The sequence below is a fragment of the Lynx canadensis genome, chromosome E3 (assembly GCF_007474595.2).
Source record: "Lynx canadensis isolate LIC74 chromosome E3, mLynCan4.pri.v2, whole genome shotgun sequence".
NCBI lineage: Eukaryota > Metazoa > Chordata > Mammalia > Carnivora > Felidae > Lynx > Lynx canadensis.
Window position 1 is genome coordinate 5,730,162 of NC_044318.1, and position 22,859 is coordinate 5,753,020.

A 22,859-nucleotide genomic window follows, 5' to 3' on the forward strand; every position below is an offset into this window, starting at 1 on the left:
TGGCGCAGTGGGGTTCATGTTATGGCCAAGCTATTCCAGTGTTTGGAAAAGGTAGAACACATTCAATCAGTTTGGTTCCTTTGAAAATCTTACTTTAAGTTGGATTAGACCAGTGATGAAAATGGTGACAGTGTTTAAAGGAGAGGAGCCCTTTTACTGTAAAAGGAAAACTCTACAATTAATATCAAGGAGACATTCAGAGCAACAGATAATAGCCCAGCATCTGGGATCCGACAGATATTGTCTGCCATGGCTGAAACCTTGGGCTAGTTTATTCATTTATCTGAAACTCAGTAATGCTATCTCCCAAATGGAAACAATTATTGACAATGGATTTTTAATGGATTTCAAAAATAAATTTTAATGGATTAATACATTTTAAAGTGAATTTTTAAATCCATTTTTGTTGGCTTTTCCCTGATTGAAGGAGATACTACCTGCAAAATAGTCAGAAGATTGTCTGGTATATGGTAATTACTGATTAAATAATAGTCATTGTCCCAGTGTTGTATCCATTGATGACTATGATAAATAAGAACTCTTGAAGAATTTTGAGGTTTGATGAGTGATTCTTTTACCTTCTTAATTTTTAGCCCTTAGAAAAGAGAAGAAATCAAATGTTTATGTTCCCCTTGTCACAAAAATTTAGTTATATGGTATATGTTCATATATGTGTATATACTTTTTTTACTTACAATGTATATAGAATACATATACACACAAAACTGTGTAGTTATAGCATATGTAATATATTTAATATAGGCTAATATAGAGTATATTTAGATATGTTATGTTATTAATATATTTATGTATTATAAAGTATGTCTAGTGCTATATTCTGCTTTGTGCTATACAAAATATGACAAAGTAAGTAATAAGTTGTTAGTTGATACATATTTTTTCTATCTCTGTTGGACTCTTTTTCCAATTAAAAATAAGGAATTATTAGTATGCTGTTTGTTTAGCTTTTGTTTCATTATCATAAACTTCACTTTGCAATCCAGGTAGACTTGAAAGGGACCCATGGAACTGCAACAGGAGCACAAAGATTATAGGAGATTTTGATCTAAAGGGGGTGCTCTCCCGAGCTACAGAAGGAATGATCTGGTAGTTAAGATAAAACACAAGTCAGATTTATTAGGTTTGTCCACACTCAGCAGTGGTCATCTTCTTGCTGGTCTTGCCATTCTTGGACCCAAAGTGCTCCATGGCTTTCACGGTGTCCATGCCCTCCTTCACCTTGCCAAACACGATGTGCTTGCCGTCCAACCACTCAGTTTTGACAGTGCAGATGAAAAACTGGGAACCGTTTGTCTTGGGTCCAGCATTTTCCATGGACAGGATGCCAGGACGTATATGCTTCAGGATGAAATTCTCATCATCAAATTTCTCCCCATAGATGGACTTGCTGCCAGTGCCATTATGTCATGTGAAGTCACCACCCTGGCACATAAATCCTGGAATAATCCTGTGAAAGCAGGAAACTTTGTAACCATTTCTGTTCTCCCCAGTGCTCAGAGCATGAAAGTTCTCTGCTGTTTTTGGAACTTTGTCTGCAAACAGCTCAAAGGAGACATGGCTTAAGGGTTCACCGTCCTCAGCAATGTCAAAAAACAAGGTGGAGTTGACCATGGCTTTGCCGTGCCTGTGGTTCTGGGGTGGCGGTGTCTGCAAAGATTTCTTTATTTTTTGTAAAGAAAAAGCATCAGCTACCCCCACGTTCTCTGAGGGTTGATTTTTACTGTTATTTATTTTGACAATTTAGTGGCAGTGACTTACAGTCACAGCCAAAGCCTTGCTGTGTAATCCTTTGGAAATGTCCCTAGGTAACAAGATGTGCCCACTGGTCATAGAAGTCAGTTCTGTTAAATAGGGAGGATTTTATCTGTCTGAATAAATATTTCCGGGGCTCCCCTCGCTCTGTGGATTTGAGATGTGCACAGGCAAGAAGGGTCATTGCCATAAATCAATAGTTTCTGTGAAGCCACAGATTTAGAGCTGACAGCGGCTCTTTGGTTGAAATAAAGATTGTGATGTGCAGGCATAGGCGACAACTGCTGGGAATAATGTGTGGAGTTGACGGGACTATTTTGTGAACATATATCAAGTGTGGATAGGAAAAGTAATTTTTGCTCATTTTGAGATAAGTTAACTAATTGGTATTGGGAAAAAAGGAAAGACAGAGCTACCTGGTAGAAATTGATGCCATGTACATCCTTCCATATATGCACATATACCTTACACCCACCACCGCAAACCCAGTGTGTCCTTCAAGTCTCAGCTCAAGGGCTAAGTCCCATATCGCGTGTTACTTATCTTTATGCTACTCACAAGTTGCTGTGGAGGTAGTAGGAATGGATAATGTCTCCAAGGAAAGGCAGATTGAAAAGAAAAACAAACAAGGATTTACCTTAAGAAAGGATCACTTGAGTGAATGGAAGAAGAGAGAAAGACACTAAGAAGATAGGAAGGTAGCAAGTGAACCGGGTCAGGACATTTTCATAAAAGGTAGAGAGATTGCATGGAAACAGCAACTGCGGACGGTGCCGAGTACTGTAATGCATCTGAGGATTAATGAGAATTCTTAGACTTACATTCCAGTGGATCTGTTTTCTGTATTTTATGAAATTTTGTACCTAAATCATTCTCAATAATTAAGTGTGAACTCCCTGAGAGCCGGTACCAGATTGTATTCATTTTAGGAGCTTCAGGGTGTGGTAGCCATTTTAGGGATCAATACATGTGTTTTGAAAGTATGAATAGATGATGGGGCGCCTGGGTGGCTCAGTCGGTTAAGTGTCCGACTTCGGCTCAGGTCATGATCTCATGGTCTGTGGGTTCATGCCCCGCATTGGGCTCTGTGCTGACAGCTCAGAGCCTGGAGCCTGCTTCGGATTCTGTGTCTCCCTCTGTCTCTGCCCCTCTCCCACTTACGCTCTGTCTCCCTCTGTCTCAAAAATAAATAAACATTAAAAAAAAAAAGTATGGGGCGCCTGGGTGGCGCAGTCGGTTAAGCGTCCGACTTCAGCCAGGTCACGATCTCGCGGTCCGTGAGTTCGAGCCCCGCGTCAGGCTCTGGGCTGATGGCTCGGAGCCTGGAGCCTGTTTCCGATTCTGTGTCTCCCTCTCTCTCTGCCCCTCCCCCGTTCATGCTCTGTCTCTCTCTGTCCCAAAAATAAATAAACGTTGAAAAAAAAAAAAATTAAAAAAAAAAAAAAAGTATGAATACGTGAATAAGTGGATGAATGGATGCTGACCTTAATATAGCAGTTTAATATCTGGGTAAAATTAAAATTATGAAGTGTTAAAGAAATGATTTGATTTTGGTAAAACAGAGCATAAGAAACCACTCTAGGTATGTGGTAGCTCTAGGAGCTCAAAAAATAAAACCCTCTTATTCCTGGACGGAGTAAGAACTGACTGAGAAAGTAGCACAGCAGAGAGGAAAAAGGAAATAAACAAACTTCTTTCACCTAGCCTGATATTTCCAAGGTTCTGATCATATTCATATGAAATGTCCACAGTAGGTCAATCTACAGAGATGGAAAGAAGGTAGATTAGTGCCAGGGGCTGGGAGGGAGAGAGTGATAGGAAGTGAGCACATGCTATAGGGGCTTCCTTGTGGGGTGATAAAAAAAAATGTTCTCAAATTAAATTGTGATGATAATTGCACAAGTCTGTGAACATACTAAAAATTATTGAATTGTTCACTTTGAATAGGTGAATTTTATGGTGTGCGAATATATCTCAATGAAGCGATTATTTTTAAAACAGCAATAACAAAGTGTTTTTATTAATGAAATAAATGAAATACATTTTATTAATGAAATCTAAAATTAAAATGTATGACCAAATGAGTTTCCTTATGGTCTCCAAATTTGTTGAGACTTATCCATCAGTCGTTGACAGAGTAGGCCCCTGGAGCCCCTTCCTGTGATTTCTCCCTTTTCACAGCTTCTCTGCATACTCCCTAGTCTTATGGCTGAGAAAGAGAACCAGAGTGTACCCTTTCTGCCCACTGGGGAATTGAAAAAAGAGCTAAGGAGACCGAATTGAGCGTGCCTAGTTTTTTTTTTTTTTCCCCCCCAGAGTAACCAGTCAAATAAACGATTCCTTCTTAGGGGTGGAAGAATGAGGAATTATGGGAAGACCTGGAATATTACCCTGAGGGAGTTCTTTCACATGGAACTGTAGGGAGAAGGGAAAAAATATGTGCCATCCTCCCCGCACCTTACCCTCTTCATGTCTAGTAATGACCTCAAAAATAACAACTGTAGTGGTTATCAGTTTTAAAAAAATAATAACTTGGGTTTGAATAAGATCTGAATCTAAGGCAGGTACCACGAGGAACAAACTGTTCGGGAAGAAGGAAGAATGGATCAAAGCCAATGCCTCTAAACTTCCACACTGCCCCCCTTATGCCAGGCACTTTGCTGTGCCAAGGACCACTCACTTTGGCTCTAAACTTTAAGAATAATCTCTGTGTCTGCGTGACTTTTTACAGCCCTCAAGAGTTTTCATAGACTTAACCTTCTCATAATAGTATCAAGAGAGCTGTGATATAATATATTTACCTTCTTTTTTTTTTTTTCGACTTTTTTATTTATTTTTGGGACACAGAGACACAGAGCATGAATGGGGGAGGGGCAGAGAGAGAGGGAGACACAGAATCGGAAACAGGCTCCAGGCTCTGAGCCATCAGCCCAGAGCCCGACGCGGGGCTCGAACTCACGGACGGCGAGATCGTGACCTGGCTGAAGTCGGACGCTTAACCGACTGCGCCACCCAGGCGCCCCTATATTTACCTTCTTTAGGAGGTCCACTTATTATGATCGTCCTGACATTTCTACCAAAAATACTTTTTGAAAATTTGGAGTCCCTGGGGATCAGAGGATGTTCTCTTCATTGCATATCAGCCAAGATCCATGTGTGTAAAAGGCTTCTCTTGAATTAGTTTTCTCTCACTGAAATCCTGTCTGTGGGGCATAATTAGTTATAACCCATCGATACCAGTGGTATGATAATGCAATGAAATATGGTATGAAATATGGACTGTGACTCAATGATAGGCCAAAGCCCCATTCTTCACATATTGAAGGACATCACCCCATCTAGAGCATGTATGCGTGCATATGTATCTTTAGTTGCATAGACTAGACACGTGGGTATAGTTACATTCACATTAGACACTTGCCTCTTCCAAGTGCCTAGAGCAGTGTCTAATTCTTAGTAGGTTCATGTTACATATTGGCTGCATAAAGGTTTGGGGTCATAGATATTCAGCATATAATCCACTCTATTAACTCAGGCATTACTGGATGAAAGGCTTCTTCATTGAAACCAGCTACTTTTTGGTCCTGGCAATATTATTCTTACTTTGAGGCTTTAGCGCATTTTGAGGGTAGTGAAACTTCCCATGGCTTTCAGAAGTATAATTTAAATCTTTTATCCCTCCAGAACTCAGGACATTTAATTTATCATGATTCATAAAAGACCAGTAATAAACCCTGTCTTTATTTAAACATGGGCACATTGACTTCCCTTTGTAGGAATCGGGTGCTCCTTATCTCCATTTCTCTATCTGCTTATCGTGGATCCTGCATGTGTACAAAAAGCCATCTTTGTCAGTCAGGGGGAGATTTTATTAACTAAAGGTTCATTTGTTCTTCAAGTGACACTATCTCTTTGGAATTACCAGATGTTGTTCAAACTGTGCCGTCTCGCCTTTTATTCTGATGATGGCAAATGTTGAACGTGGTGAATAAATATTGGGCACTGTCCTCGGTCATCTTAAATAAATGTGATAAAATGAAAACATGTCGCTGCCGAGGTCTCATTTGTTCCCAGGAAGTCCACAGCACATTAAGGCTTGCGGACAATGAAAGGCAAATCAGCCATTCACTGGGTGTTCCATTATGAGATGTTCTTGTCACTTTCCTGATTCCATTTTAGATTAATATATAGGGAGAGATAAGATGGCATGCATTTAAATGATGACATGGTACCATCACAGAATTGTTTTGTTATAATTGCACAATATAGACAATTACATATATTGCAGTGGTCTTTTCCTCGAAATTTGCATTTAAAAGAAAAAGTGGCAGAAAATGAATTAATGGGAAATTTCTTAGGACTTGGGTCCATCGGGGCTTATATTCATGCAGGTGTTGTATTTTGACCCCTCCTTGCTCCTGTGTCAAGACGGGTTGACTGTCTTTTGAGGAGGAGGAAGAGTAGGGGAGATTTCACTTAACTGGATGATCACAGAGCTAGATTTTGTCATTCATTGTTGAATCATGTATTAAATATTTATAATATAAAAGAAGTGGGAAAGAGCAATCTGTCAAAACAGACATTTTGGAATCACCATGCCCTTCTTTTGTGGGTGATGTGTGACACCCATGAATTAAGATTAAAAATAGGATATAAAAAAGAGTCTTTGCTTTCACAGTGGGGGGAAAAGCTTATGAATGCTTTGATAATAATTGTTAATAATTATACTCAAATCGTATTACATCAAGAAATTGAGATGTGAACCACACTGGGGCACTAAGATTTCACAGTAACAGCCACAGTTTTTTCTAATTTATTACATTGTCATCAATCTTGTGATTTAAAATCCTTTTACACAGTCTCCAGTAATATAGGGAATTATTAAAAGTTGGTGACTGTCTATTGTTCAGGAATGTTCAAAGAAACAAAGTGTTTCTGGGGATGTTTCTGGAGTCCTTTTGAAAGGGTAGTTAGGTATCGCTGATTAATTCCCATTCTGTGTCTGATGAAATAGAGAAGGAGAAAAGTTTCTCTTCTACCAAGCATCTCATTGCAAACAGCAGCCCAGGAGTTGTATAAGCATTTTCCTTATTCGGTGTAAATTGATTTGGTGTGAAAAATCTCAGACGGTTCCATTTCAAGGCAATGTTTTATTTGGTGATGCAGGACAAATGTAGAGCTAAGTAGATTTGTAGGCTAATTTATTGGGCATTTTAATATTGTGTGTTCTCCACATCCGTGTGGTAAATACCTCACTAATGCTTCCTTGGCCGTGTACTGCTCATGGCATGACCGACTCATCTTAATTAAATTCCTGCCTGAAACAACCTTATTTTTGCTCATGGGATACATTGCTGTCACTGTGAGACATTTTCTAGGACAATTGAGATATATTTTCCACAATTGGAGCCTTTTTTCTCTCTTTTTTTTTATGCTGTAAGTATTAGTCATTTGAATTAATATTAAGTTATTATGTACTCCAAATGAGTGCTTTACAAATCTTGCAAAACATGCCTTCTGCCAGGAGGGCTGGGGAGCATGTGATAGAGGTGGAGAATGTACAGGTGTGTTGGGTTAGTGTTGGGTGAAATGACTTCATGTGTCTGGTCCCCACCTCCCGTTGTTGGAATGCAAGGAGAGGCAGCAAATTGAGAAAGAAAAGGGCCTTGTGCTGCTGCCTCTGGTCTCCTCACTGAGGTAATTGCAGTATCATCTTCTCTTTTAAGGAAGAGGAGGAGAGTTTGTCCACAACTATGCACTTTCTAAGTAACACGGATTTCTTGTTCAGGAAACTGGAAGCTTCTTGAATTTTGTAATTTGAGTCGCCTGCCATGTTGGGAGGACTCCGGGAAATCAGCTGTTTCATTCAGAACTTCATCGTGACCTTCAGAAGTTTGGCCTGCAAATTGACACAGGGCTTTCGGCATTTGTCCTGGGAACGTGCAGCTGTCCTGTCAATGTCTAGGAAAATTGTGCCTTATAACCCAAAATGGCTAATTAAACAAAACAAATGAAAACAAAATGCCAAAGCCATGGTATATTCATACTTCATCCATTCTTTCTCTGTTTCCCTCTCCTAGGTGAAGAACAGGCTTCAGTGAACAGAACATGGTTTCCCCTTTCTATTAAATCTTCAAGCCCACTAGCTCATGTGCTACAGCCATGTTGCGAGCACATCAAGCTCTTCCCAATTGGGGCACTGGGCACGTTCTGTTCCCTCTGCCCCTCTCATTTACTTCTTACTTCTCATTTCAGTTTCAGCTGAAAAGTGCCACTTCTCCTGGTTAAGCCTTTCCTGGAATTCCCACCTTACCCCAACTCCAGCTCCCTAGGGTAGATGAAAATTGATTTGCGTGTGATCTCATAGCAATTTATATGTTTCTTCTACTCTTATACATGCATATATTTGTATAAGTATATGTATATCTGTATGTGTGTATATATGTATGTATGTATGTGTGTGTTTGTGTGTGTGTATTCTGAGCACCTTCTGTGTACCAGGCGTTCATCTTCACATGAGGGACCCATCACTGAGGCACATGTTCAAGCCCTCATGGAGCCTACATTCTAGTGGGGCACAAAGACCATGAAAAGTGCATATAAATAAGAAAGTCATTGTAGAAGGTGACAAGTATTATGGTAAAAGGAAAAAGGGAAAAGGATAGGAAGAAACAGAGAATAGGAGTGGAAGAATCAAAGTTTTAAATGAAGGGGGAGGGGAATCAGGATGGGCCTCATTGTAAAGGTGACATTTTAGCAAAGACTAGAAGGTGAAGGAGTGAGCTGTGTGGTTTTTTGATGAAAGAACATTTCAGGCAGAACAAACAGTCAAAACAAAACAAAAAAAAACCCTAAGGCTTGAGTGTACCCCTGGTTTCAGTGAACAGCAAGAGGGTCAGGGAGACTGGAGTAGAAAATATTAGGGAGGGAAGGCATTGAGTTGTGGGGTGGGGGCAAATATCATGTAGGACTTGTAAGTAATTAGAGACTGTGACTTTTACTGTAGTAAAATAAAGACTCGATTTATATTTTAAACAGAGAATTTGGGCTTCTACATTGAAAATATATTCTAATGGCCTTAATACAGTTTGTAGTCATAGACCATAGGCTCCAGGAAGGCTGGAGTGGTATCTGTTTTGCTGTTCCCCGAAACCCCAGGATCAAGCCCAGTGCTTGGCACATTGTTGTCCAATAAATATTTAATGTGAAAGAATAAAATGAGTACAAGGCACATCAAGATGATGTAATTGGAGTCCATCCCTCAGAGGCAGGTATTGTAGACAGCTTATGTGCAGATTTCAAGCTCAGCATCTAATTTTATCCATCCATTTAATGACTACTTCAGTAACCCCCAACCAAAGGTTTAATTATCCACCTAATTGTTGCTATATGCAACTGTTCTTAATTAGTCCTGTTTTAATTTGCAATATATGAACTTTGATATTTCTATCAAAAAGAAATCTGATGCTAGTTTGGGAGACTTTCCTCCTTAGAATGAACATGCCTCATGCCCAAGCAAATGACTGGAAAGTATCCCTATGGTTCGCCAGGGTAATGATTCATGGGGCAGGGGCTATACATGGCAGAGTAGAATGTTACACTCTAGTGGGTAAATGATCCATGTTTTAGAATTAGTATGCATCCATTCCAAAATACATATTTACCTGGTGGTCTATAACTGTTCAGCAGAACTGTTACAGTCTAGTAAGTAAATAACATGTTTTTCAAAATTAGAATGTGTACCAAATGTGAATTTACCCAATAGTCTGTAACAATTCTGAAGAAACCTTCCCAGTCTTTAGTCTATCAGGCTAACTTAATGTTGTGGTTTTAAGGATGTTTTGATTACGGACATAGTGTAAAAGAAGATGTATGATTTTTAGAAGAGTGAGGGGTTGTCATGTAGCACAAACCAATTTTAGGGGAAAATTTTAATCTGGTTGCAGACTCTCTTCTTCGTATTTTTTCCCCTTTCTCTCCTTTTTTTCTCTGTGTTGTTCCTTTCTTTTCTTCCTCTTCCTCCTCTTTCTTTTTAATATGCAAGCTCCTGGAAGACTGAATGCTAATGACACCACAGTGAATTTTTAAATAATTTAATTCTTAGTAACATAATATGGCTTTGTAAGTGATTAGTGTACAGAGTTCTGAACATGTATAGGGGCCAGTATTCTTGTTGCTAATCTCATAGACATAAATTCAAAAGTTGGGTTCTGGTAAACAATTTTTATGAAAGTATCAGTTAATTAGTATACCTCACTACAGTTTAGGTAAGCCAAGCAAAAGACAATCATATTTACATCAAAACCATCTAGATATATTGGACAAGAATGATTTTTGTAGAGATAGCTGTGAGGCCATGTCAGTGCTACGAGGCATTGAGTTTTCACTGGGATGTTATTAAATTTCCATTATAACAGATGTTCAGCCTGCTGTTGGCTATAGAAATAGAGAGTTTGACTCCTAGTTCAAAGCAGTTCATGGATGTGTAAAATTGTACTCAAAAGCTGTTGCTCTGGAACCAAATGATCAGGGCATTAGCTGTCTGAACTTCGGTGAGTAAGCTAACTGCTTTAAAACTCGATTGCCTTATCTGTGAAATGGGTATGACATTAGTACCCACTTCATAAGTAAGGTTCCTTTGAATGAGATAGTATCCGTTAGTCATTTACCTTTCTTCAGATCACATACTGAATATTTAATGACCGTCATCAATAATTACCTATAATAATCACGTAGGTCAGCTCTACCTTCCATGTGGGATAGAGCAGGTAATAGGAGTTGCAGGGTTAACACAACCCAGATCTCCAAGTATTTGGCTGGGAAGTTAATGAAGAGGCCAGGCGTGTAATTGGATGTTTCACTAATAGGTTATAAGTGGTTGTGCAAGTTTCTAAACAGCCTGCATGCTCTAATAAATACCTTCGTTTGACAAGTGAGAAAGCAACCATGGATCTGGAACTCCTTACTTGGACCATGTGAAATAGTTGTTTATGAAATACCCTTTAAAACTCCTTGGAGGTTCATATTCTACAAAAGTTGCCTTTTTTTTTTTAATCTAATTGAAAACATTGCTGCAAGTTGAGTAGTCTGCATAAACTACTGTACGCCTTGAATTTTTTCTTTCGTGACTGTGACTATTTTGTAAGGCAGAGCACCGTGGACTCAGCCTCTGTAACCCCTACATGGGTCCTTTCCTCTGTGTGATGTACCTTCTTTGAGGCTCGCTGCAGTATTCATCGTGAGTTTGATGTTGTCTGCACAATTAGATGAGAGGATCCAGGAAAGGCATGGGCTCTATATACTGATTTAATGCTTTTCTCTAGACCCTAGCACAGTACCTAATGCACAAGTGATATGCAAGAAATCATTGTGTTGTATTCTTTCATGACTGACTGGCTAGGTTAATTCTGCAGAGTCTGTGACACTGTGCCATTTTCCAAACAACAATCTCAGCATCCTTTGTAACATACAGGAGTTTTAGAACCGTTGTCTGTTGACATTACCAGTTTAGAACGTTTTTTGAGACCTTACTGTGGGCTATGCTCCTGGCATTACTCTAAATACTCCCCATCATTATTTCTTGGAGTGCTCATCGTAATCCATTTATGCCTATCCTATTATTACCCCCCTTCATCAGAGGAGAAACTGGGATTTAGAAAGAACCATCCCCACCCCCCGTCCCCCGCCCCCGCCCAGATCAGATGGCTAGTAAGTGATGAGCTGGGAGTCAAAATAGCCAGCATGACCCTAAAGCCTAGAGTTCCCAACTTCTCTTCTTCCTTTCCTTCCAAGGGGAAAAAATATTGTAAGGCGTAGGTAAATAAGATGTTTTTTGAGAGGTGTCCTCAAAAAACAAATGGCAAGTGAGATTTAGATACATTGAAGTGTCCTGTACATTTCTGGGAAGCAGTCTAATAATTGCACATACTATACGGAAGTGACTTCATAGTACTTTCCATAGACATCTCTTCTTACTGGAGGGGTTAAGATCGGACGCCGGGATGCAAGTAATGTAGCCTTTTGGGAAATAAACACAATCCTAAATGCAATCGTGGTGCTAATAAGGATCCCGATCATATGTTTCGAGGTTCCAGTGTGGCTGCGGTCCTATATTTATATGAAGGGACTCCAGTGAAATGATTAATGGGGTTTTCACAGAGTGAAAAATCTGCAATTATTTCTACCACCAAAAATGTAACCCTGCTGCAGGCAAAAAGTGAAGTTAAATCACATTTCTCCAATTCAGTCTTCAGAATACACCTCAGATCTTTTACGCGTCTATCTCTGTGTTCACTGTCTTTCATCCAGGCCACAGTGATCTTTTGCTGTGATATCTTGGTAACTAACATCACTGTCTTTTGTGTATTTATCCTCTTCAAGCCTTTCTCAGAGTGGAGCTAAAATGCTCTTTAGTAAACAAACCTGATGATGTCACCCCACCTCCAGTAGCTCTGCATTCCCCTTCAGATAAATCCAACGTGTCTAGCGTGATTTCAAGGGCTTTCAGGAGCAGTCTCCTGCCTTCCTCCAGCTGCATTGCTCTCTATGCCACCCATAACACACCACACTTGGCAGCCTTCAGTTGTTCTCAGTGTCTTTGTCTCTCTCATCTCCAGCCATTTGCACCCCCTGCCCAGAATACTTTGCCTCTTCTTGATTTGTTTTGTCTTTACTGCCTCCCCAGAAGCCCCCTCTGGCCACCTCTAGCCACCCCTCTCCCCATACATTGCTCCTTATCCCTTTGTGTGCTCATAGCATTCATTGCTTATTGCTCTAGCTTCCTTAGTCTTCTCTGGAAAGACAGTAAGCTTGGTGAGGGTAAGAACCCTCACACCATCGTGAATGAGGGAATGGAATGGCACCAAAACTCAAGAGAGTCTTCTGAAAAGCATCATTTACACACCAAACACATCCTAGTGTTTTAAATGAAAATATGTGGGGCATTTGCCTATCCACAGTGCTGAGGAAAATGCAAAGTAAGCACTTGCTTTTGAAAGTCCAAAGGCATTTGCAAAAGGGGAGAGGAAGAACTGAAAGCCGAAAACTGCTCCTTATAGAAAAGGCATAATGCAAAATAGCCAGAGCCCCCCAAGATGTCAAATAACTTCGTCTTTAACTTTTGCTGGAAGGCTCGCCTGGGGAAAGGAGGCCTAGAAAGATTAGTAGCTAAATGAGGATATCTGCCAGGATAGGGCAGATCACTCTCTAGTGACAAACAACCCCAACTTGCTTGGCTTCAAAGGACAGTTGTTAAAATTGTTTGTTTCTCATGCATTGTCTAGGTCTGCTGTGGGCTGACTGGGAGTGCTGCTCTGTTTTCTCCCTTACTTGGGGTCACGGGCTCTGCTTCCATTCTTCTACAATTACTGGGACAAGGAAAGGACAAGGTTAATTGCACACTGGTTCTTAAAGCTTCTATCCCAAAGTGACATGTGTCACCTCTGTTCACATTGCATTAGCCAAAGCAAGACATTTGCCTGCACCTAAATTCAAGCAGGCAAGGCAGTTCAGTCTCTCGTTCTGCCCTGAAGGAGAAGTTTTTAGTGAACAGCAGCTAAGATCTCCTCCCACAGCATCATGGGGAATAGCTACACCTGATCACGTGTCCATCCCCAGCATCATCATACCAGAAGCAATGCTTTTTGGGATGTGCACTGACAGTATTTTCATTCTCGTCTGTGTAATTTTTGTGGCTAGACATCCTGACAATGTCTAATTTGACATTTTTCTCAATTTTCCTTTGCACTGGTCCCCAGACTGAGATGTTGGATCCCTCAATCAAAAGAGACTTTCTCAATTAATGGGCAATTAATTTTTTAGTTTCAAACCACAGGCTGCTTCTTTTTTGAGTATTAGTTGAAACATTTTTGTGCCAAAATATCGTTTTATTTTGTGTCTTGTCATTTTCTTTAGAAGGCATCGCTGGTAGGTCCCTGTTTTGACTCTCTTCTTACTCTCCCCATTACCCCCTTCACCTCTGGCTGAATCAGTACGCATCCCATTTTTCATCCTTACTGTTTTCACTGCACTCATCTGTATGGAAAGCGGGATCTGTGTTTGACAAGCATGCTTACCCTTTGCTTACTGTTTTAATAAAAATTTCTATCACCGTTTTTATCTACAGTAGCAGTCGAGGCACTATTTGATATCGAGATGCTAGATTTCATAGACTTTGAAATATTTTCCCCATATCTTTTTTGGCAAGTCTTTGAACATAGACTACAAAAAATTGACATGTCGGAGATGAATTTGCAGACTCTAAGTTAAGTAATGACTACCTGTCCCAGTTTAAATTGTGTTCTAGGATTGAAACATTATATTACACAGTCAAATCATTGAAATTAATGGTCAGACTGTTCTATAACTGAGTTAGTTTCCCTTGAGATTGATACTCTATTAAATCAGCAGGCTGTCCAAATTTCCCTGCAGTGCCTTTGGTTTGGGGGATAGCATTGCCCCAGCCTTGGTGATTTCAAAGCTGGGCCAAAGTAGTCGTGCTATTTTTAAATGGGGTACAATGAGTGGCGGCCTCTTAAATTTCAAGTTTCTTTCATATATAGAATCTTACTTTATTCTCTTTAGCTTGTGAGGGACATTATTTTTGTGTTGAGTATACAGGTAGGAGACATAAGACCCCAATGTTAGGTGTCATGCCAGAGATGATGTAAATACTTCAGAGACCAAGCTACTTGGGCTTTTCTTTCCAGATCTCTTCTTGGCTGGGATTTTCTCCATATCCAGGCCTTTTCTCAAATATCCCTCTTCAGGGAGGCCCTTCTTGACTACTGTATCCAGAGTAACACAGTCATCCCTTATTTCAGTGTTCTGTATTATTTGTATAGTAACATTTCCTGTTTTTTTCTTATTTGTATCTACTTACTTATTTCCAGTGTCTATCCACTAGAATACAAGGAAGGAGACCTTGGGTTTTTTTTTTCCTTAAAAAAATTTTTTTAATAATGTTTACTTATTTTGAGGAGAGAGGGAGACACAGAATCTGACACAGGCTCCAGGCTCTGAGGTGACAGCTCAGAGCCTGACATGGGGCTTGAACTCAGAAACCATGAGATCATGACCTGAGCCAAAGTCTGATGCTTAACCTACTGAGCCACCTAGGCACCCTCTCAGAAATGGATTTTGGATTAAGATATCTAACTGAGCTGCCCTGTGTAAAGGAATGAATTAAGCATGGAGGGCTTCATGAACAAACCCTACTACTTACAGTCCTTGAAAGCTCAACGTTGCAGGTAATAGCATGTATTAGTTATCTAATGCTGCATAACAAATTACTCCCAAGATGAGTTTCTTAAAACAGCAAGTATTTATCATCCCACATTGTTTCTGAAGGTGAGGAATTTGGGAGTGGCTTAGCTGGGTGTTTCTGGCTCAGGGACCCTCCTTCCTCAGGTTGTTGTTAAGTTGTCAGCAGGGGTAGCAATTACATGAAGGCTGGAGGATCCGCTTCCTAGTTCACTCATGTGGATGTTGGCAGGTCTCAGTTCCTTGCCACATGGGCCTCTCTGCATGATTAGTAGAGTGTCCTGGTGACTTGGCAGCTGGCCTTCCCCAGAGTGAGTGTTGAGAGAGAAAGGCAGCGATGGGGAGGTGGGGGGTGGGGAGGAAAAGAGGGAGGGAAGGGCAGAATGAAAGAGAAAGAGAGAGAGAGGCTCTAAAATAGAAGTCACAATGTTTTGTAACCCAATCTCAGAGTGACATATCATCACTTCTGCTGTGTTCTGCAAACAGACCAGCCGTGATACAATGTGAGGTACAGGAGTGTGGATACCATGAGGTGGCGATCCTCAGGGGCCATTATGGAGACTGGTAGCATATACCTTATTCACTTTCCCAGAACAGAGGTGTGGATTGAACTTGTATCTCAGAATACCAGAAGTCTTTGCCCTACTTTCTTTTCCATCCCAGGACCCATTTGGGTGGGTGGTTTGATTACTGAGATGAACTCTTAAAGTACAATAATTAAGAACCCAGATTCTCATGTCAGCAGCCCAACTTTGAACACTGTGCCTGCCTCTTGATATTCCTTGTGAACAGGGGATCTCCTTTATGCTTCTGTGACTCAGTATTCTCTGCTATAAAATGGGGATAGTATCAGCAGCCACCTTCTAGGGTTGTGAAGATTCAGTCAGTTCATGTGAAGCACGTGGAAGAATGCTTGCCACATGGAGAGCAGTTAAGAAGTGTTGTCTTGTATTATTTGGACTGTCCCATGGCTAATGAGTGCAGGAGTGATTTGTGTTTTCCTCAGCAGTTCTTGAAGGGATTGAAGATCCCTAGTCAGACTGCCGAAGTGGAGTTAAGCTCAACTTTCCTTTGGTAAGTTGCAAGCAGGTCACATAGTCACGTGGCAAAGTCTGATTTTTGCCACAGGGACCCTGTCCACCATATATGTCTCTGCTGTGTGTTTTCTGTGGGTGCTTACCCTGTGCCCTCAGCACACCCATGCATAACCTTCACCACCATCCACAGTCCAGCATCTTTCCTTCCCTTTCCAGAGAAAACTGAAGCATCGTTTTTGAAAGCCATTGGCCAGTGGCTGAATTCTACAGCCCTTTTCATAAGTTCACTTTGAACAGATTTTTTCATGTCTTCCCTATTTATATCTTTTCAAATCCAGTCTCCTTCAATCAATTTTAATCTTCTAATGTGTTTGCTATAAGTACTGTACAATTCACTTGTCCTCAATAATAAAATTCATTTTGGTTCGGCCTCCCGGTAATTTGTTTGAGGAGAAGTCGTTAGGAAACCCTTGCGTTCCCTTCTGATTTAGAGGACGACCTTCAGTATTGATAGCATTTTGTTGTCATGCACTTGAAGTATTCTTTCATGACTGACAGAGCTGTTTAAATAATGGACCGCGGAGCCATGTGCTTCAATGAAATCTGACTACACTAATTCCATCATATATTAGGAAACTTGAAGTGTTCTACAAGGACACAATTTCATTGACCATGGATTTATTTTTTTCAGTTTGTACAAATTATCTCCACTGTGTAATGGACCCCCTTGACTGTAAAATACACTTTCCTTCTGAAAGTGAGTGTTTTTATTGCTTTAACTCTCAGTGCACCCTCCGTAAGCAAAGCCTTGTACTTTAGGCCTTCCTGGAACACCTCCAAATGGGTAAAATGGAGCATTTTCTGTACAAAAGATAGAAATGTATAGCATTATTGATCAAGTTTGCATTCAAACAAGGCTCAAAGGCACACATATAAGGGCACACACACGTAATTTTTATACCTATGTTTAATGAGAGAAGTAAACACTGAGAGCCTGCTTTATTGTTAATCTTACGTATCTCTAGCTTTTTAAGCAGTACATGAAGACAAAGCACCTTTTTATTTAGACTTGGCTAAAAATTATCAGTCATATGTAGATATTATGCAATATCTGCCAGCTTCCTACTCAGGAGAAGTTATAGCAGATGGCACTATTTATGTGCCATGTGGCATTTGTTTAAGTGTGGCAATAGCTAATATTTTTTTCTTCAATTATTATAACTATTTTACTTTTAAAGACTCAATTAGCTTTGAACTCCTGTCCTTGATGGCCGCCTTGGTTAAGGGAGGGATGGGGAAAAGGAAGAGGTTTCGAACAGTTAGATGCTAACCTTCTAGAAACATTGATTATAAGAGTATTATAGCTCCTTATTCAGGGCCACTAATCACCCCGTTTTCAGAATAATGTTATTGTACTTTAAATGTAGATTCCCCATGGAATCGCTAAGAAGCAGGCTCTATTCAGATCAGTGTGTGCTTTCGATTGGCCTTTATACTACAAAAGACTGGAATTCACATTTGTGAGTTTGCAGGACCCCAGGGAGGACATCTTGGAGTCAACATCATCTCAGGCATGTAGCGCATAATTTGTTTTGATAACTGCAAACAAAGGGGGTCTATTCCCACAAGTCCTCTTCAGAGATTGTCAGAGGCTCTTCCCATAGTCATATGAGCTGTTCTGAGGGCCCCCGAGAACCTGGGCAGGACTGGAGGGCAAGAAGAAGGAGGAAGCGTGCCCTAAAAAAGACACTGGCGGTGGGGTGGGGTGGGGGTAGCATTCCAGAGAGAACAGAGCATTCTAACCTGGGAGGGCATTCCTTTCAGGAATCGATACTAGGCAGCCATGATCTATGGCCTAGTCCTCGTGCTCTGAGTGCTTTGTGTACTGTGCATGTTTCAAATGTATTTTCCTTCCTGTCTTGATTCGTTAGGCTTTAATGAAATAAGAGGCAGGGGGTGTGTGCGTTGAGGTGAGGTGGTGGAAGAGGGAGGGGAGGTTTTGATTGAGAAATACAAGGACCAATTGCCTGCCAATTCTCTAGGAATCCTTACTGATCATCTGCTCATTATGGAGAATCTTGGGGTTCTCCTACGCCTCCTGGAGGCATGCCTCGTTAAATTGATTGAATAGGGGGAAAGGATTTGTCAGGAAATATTTATTACACAGACAAAAAAGAGGAACGCACCTACGGAATGCTGGACCCGTTGCAGACATTCAGTAAATATCCCTTGAATGGATTTATAAAATAGGATATGTTAAAAACATTAGTCATTATCGTGGGAGGTCTGACTGAGGATGATTTTTCTTTTCTCAGTTTTCACAAATTTTGATAATGTTTGATTAATCACTTCTGTTATTATGATTATTATAATTTTATATACAAATTACACAGTGCTACTCCTTTCCTCGTCCCTGTTAACAATTTGGTGATCACTTTGTGCATTTTTTGTGGCTTTACGTTGCATGTGCAAGTATATTTCACTCGAATATAAAAGAAATGATACACAGCATTTTTCTTCAAATGTATAGTTAGCAAGTGTCCTAGGCCCTTGTTTGTTAGTCCATAAAGTCCTATTGCAATTCTTGCAGAATGTTGCATCACTTCACATAGTGGGAACTTAATAACATCGTTTAAGTACTTTGTAGCAATGTTTAATTTCATAATGAATATTTAAGCAACTGATGTGTATTAAGGTCTGTATGGGATACAAAATAACCCCTTGACACCCACAAGTTGTTGAATATTTAATGATGTATTTTGCACATTTTCTTTAATGAGTTTGTGTTACTTTTGAAATGTTAAAGGTTAAAAAATTTTAATTCTACTTACAGACTCAAAACTGTACACGTGAGGGGCTCCTGGCTGGCTCAGTCCATAGAGTGTGTGGCTCTTGATCTCGAGGTTGTGAGTTCAAGCCCTACATTGGGCATAGAGCTTATTTAAAAAAAACAAAAACAACAAAAAAAACTGTACACATGAAAGTAATAAGAATGTTTAGTTTTGATTGGGCTCTTATCTGACAGACACTCCCCTCTCCTAAGTATGTATATATGTATGTATGTATGTTATATATGCATACATACACATTTAATACACATACATACACACACACACACACACACACACACACACACACACACACCTAATCCATTACAACACTATTTAGCATGAACCATAGGCAGACATTGTTTCTAGTTCTTCTCCAGATAGGCGCTGCATTTTTAAACTGCTTGCATTTGCTTTCATGGAGGTTAATTCAGTAAATGTTTTATTCAGTGCCTACTGTGTCCCTAGCACTGTACTAGGGACTTAGCAGTGAACAAAATGAATACCTTCCCTCAGGGACCTTGTACTCCTGTCTAGGTGGGTTCACTTTATTAAGAAAGCAGGTCAACAGCACTGTGTCCTTCTGTAGAAACCGGACAACTCTTCAATTTCCCCTTGATCCGCTTAGAGTGCCAGTAGTGGAGCGAGAGCCCCATTACCCTAGACTTTATAGTCGCTGTCATGTGGGTGGAGACAGTGCCCTTTGAGGAGTTGGCATTAAAGCGGCCAGCAGACATGGAGCTTGGCGGAGTGGCTCTGGCTGTTACACACATCCCTTGCTGAACACTGCTGTAGATATCAGACTCTCCTCCTAGAAAGTGATAAAGGATAATTCTCTCCCACTCTGGGCTGGGGCTCTTTCCACTCTGAGGCGCTTCTTTAAAGATGTTACCTTAGGGGCACCTGCGTGGTTCAGTGGGTTAAGTGTGTGACTGTTGATCTCAGCTCAGATCATGATCTCACGGTTGCTGGGTTCAAGCCCCGTGTCAAGCTCTGTGCTGACAGTGCTGAGCCTGCTTGGGATTCTCTCTGTCTCTCCAGCTCCCAGGCTCACTGTCTGTATACCTCTCAAAATCAATTAAAAAAAGCAAGGATGTGTGATCTTACCCTGGCTTGTCTCTTAAGTAAAAGGACTGGGGGAAGTTGGCCATTCAGGCGGATCAGGCTTGGAGCGTGCTGTGACTTGGGAAAGGCTTTACAAATTCATCTCCTTCGATCTGAATCCACATCACCCATAATCCTGCATCTTGCGATCCGTCTTATTTTGACTGTACATGTAGCTTGAGAAGCAGTGAGTTTGGAGGGCTAGTGACTCCCTGGATAACATTGCTGATGGGGCCGGTCACCAGCACGGGAGGTGGCCGACTCTGTGACACGCACAGGCTGACACACCTCAGGGAAGAGATAGTTAGTGGAGAAGGCGTGAGTGTGGAGCTCGGCTGCAGGGAGAGCTGGGAGCTTGGCAGGCCATCCCCTGCTGCCGGCTGCAGCTTCCCTCTGGAGCACCGTGGGAGGCAGTGACACCCACTGGCATCACAGGGACAGTCCTGCAGCTGTCCTTTTCTCCAGCACGGATGGGATAGGTGTCCTACAGGACAGCAGATGAACGCATGCGAAGCACATTTCTCGTTCCTCCAGCTTCTGCTCTCACTTAGCTTGTTTCTAGAAGACGCCTTCCATTGGTGTTGAGACAGCCTGCATGATTGTCAACTGGCCAATGCCTCTCTCACGTCTGTCAGTGAATTTCCTTTCCCTTCTTGAGAATTTTAACTCTTCAGCGGGCAGATTATAGTCGGGGAGGCCAGTGCTTGAGCTGTGTACTCAGGAAGATTTGGTTTTAGTTTTTTTTGACTCTGCTACTTATTGTCTGTGGGATCATGTGGAAGTCGCCTCTCTTAGGATCATTGTCCTCGTGTGGAAAAACAGGGTTACCTTTGGTACCTCCAGCATAACTGAGATAATGCACATTGTTCAAATCCTCCGTACCTTTCACGGTAGCTCGGCCCAGGTTCGCTCGCGTGACTGGGTTGGGTGCTCTCTGCTTTTACTGCATCTTCTCACCAGTCAGTGCCAGCTCACTGTCAAGACTTTCAGACCAGAAGCGAGAGCACTGTGATGACTGATAAAGGCGTCGTCCATCTGCCTAAAGGGGTTGATCTTAGTTTGGCAAGGTTTCCCATCCATATCTTCTCTTAAAGACCAACAGCCGGAATCCCGTATGAAATCGCTTTGGGATAGGCTCAGGACTTCCCCCAAGGTGATCAGGCCAGATTATGATACATTCTTTAAAATCTGCCTTTAGAAAGACAGCCTGATTTTATTTCTGTGAATCATTTTCTCTGTATCATATCGTAACTGTGATAAAGATAATTATACCCTAGTGTTTAAAAGTGATTATGTGCCTGATTAAACATATACATGTTGTTTGGTCCTTGTGTATTTATACTTACTTCAAATTGAAACTGTATTCTCAATTATACATTCTGTGAAGGTCTTAGAAACTTGAGGACATTACAATAATGTAGTTCTCTCTCCTATTTTGGTGCCTGGGTTTTTTTTTTTTTTTTTTTTTTTCTTTTTGTAGGAACATGAAAGGAAACCTAGAACCATGTTGGAACTAAACCAGGAGGAAATATCAGCTAAAGGGGGGATTTGTCTATTTTTTATTAATAGGGTGAGGGAGGTAGTGACTGAATTCACCCTATGTGGGAGGATATTTTTTCTGCTACATAAAAAAAAGCAGTGATTTTTTTTTTTTTACTGTAACTTTGGAGGTTTGCACTAGATGGAAGGATGGCATTCCCTAGTGTGTGGGATGGGGGGTGCTTTGCAAAAGCAGATATCTCATAGGTATTGGGAAATTGCTTTCTGAAAATATTAAAGGGTACTGTGGCACAGTGGCTGCGTATCTGCTGATCACTTGTGCTCTTCTTTTGCAACAAATTCAAATAACTGATGAAGAGCTGCCTGGCTAGGGACACATTTCCAGCCTACCTTTTATCTGAGTGGTGAAATGTCATTGAGTCCCCCCCAGTGAAATGTGGGAAGAAGTGATAGATGCCACCTTCAGGACTGGCCCCCAAATCCCCTGTGGGATTCTCTTTACCTCTCCTTCCCCCATCCTCCAGTTGACTCTCGCTTGACCTTGGGAGCTATTTGTTGAAAATGGTGCAGTTCCTGGGCCCCTGAGTGACCATATGGATCTGAACCACCCCCACTCTTTCCTGCTGTTCCCTGTGAAATTCCCTGTCACGCGGGGACATGTCTGTAGTGATGCCTAAAATAATAATGATGGCTACTTTCATCTGGTGTGATATTGAGCCCTTGCTGAAAGCAAAGGTTTAGATTATGGACCAATGGCACTTAACCTTTGGCCAGGAAGTGACACACTTCACTTCCACCAGATCCCATTGGCCAGAAGTAGCCACATGGCTTGTGCTGTCCTTCTGTGAGCCTCCCATGTGCTCAGAAGAAAGGGAAACCAGATAGTGGAGTATGAAAGATAATCATTGCCCACATGCTATGGATGACATTTCACTTATTACCCATTTGTTGAATTCTGTCTTCATGTTATAACACAAAACGAGATGATGTCCTTGTCCTCAAGAATCTTACCATTTAATGCTGGAGACAAGTAAGTAGACCAAATAGTTACCTGCATTCTGACCACTGGTAGACATTAAACAATACCATTAGTCTTTATGTGGTGATACGAGGGTCTAAGAAAACTCTTGCAGGTCCTTACAAAACTCTTTTTCAGGGACACAAAAGTCCTGGCCTGAAACGGAGAATGGTGTGAGAGTCTGACACAGAGCACGGAGAAGTTAGCATAGATAATGTCCTTGGAATATACCAGGAGGGAGCAAGTATTTCTTGATTCATTACCTTATGGACAGACAGTGTTCTTTTCTCTCTGTCCTTGGCTGGGTAGTTAATGGAGCACTGATGTGCTTCTAAGGGT

At 41.1% G+C, this 22,859-nt stretch overlaps 1 protein-coding gene and 1 pseudogene across 8 annotated transcripts in view; one reads left to right on the top strand and one right to left on the bottom strand.

Moving 5' to 3' along the window:
• Positions 1-22,859, top strand: part of RBFOX1 (RNA binding fox-1 homolog 1) — a 1,462,962-nt gene that overhangs the window by 444,648 nt on the left and 995,455 nt on the right. The window lies entirely within an intron of this gene.
• LOC115504510 lies at positions 1,138-1,632 on the bottom strand (annotated as a pseudogene).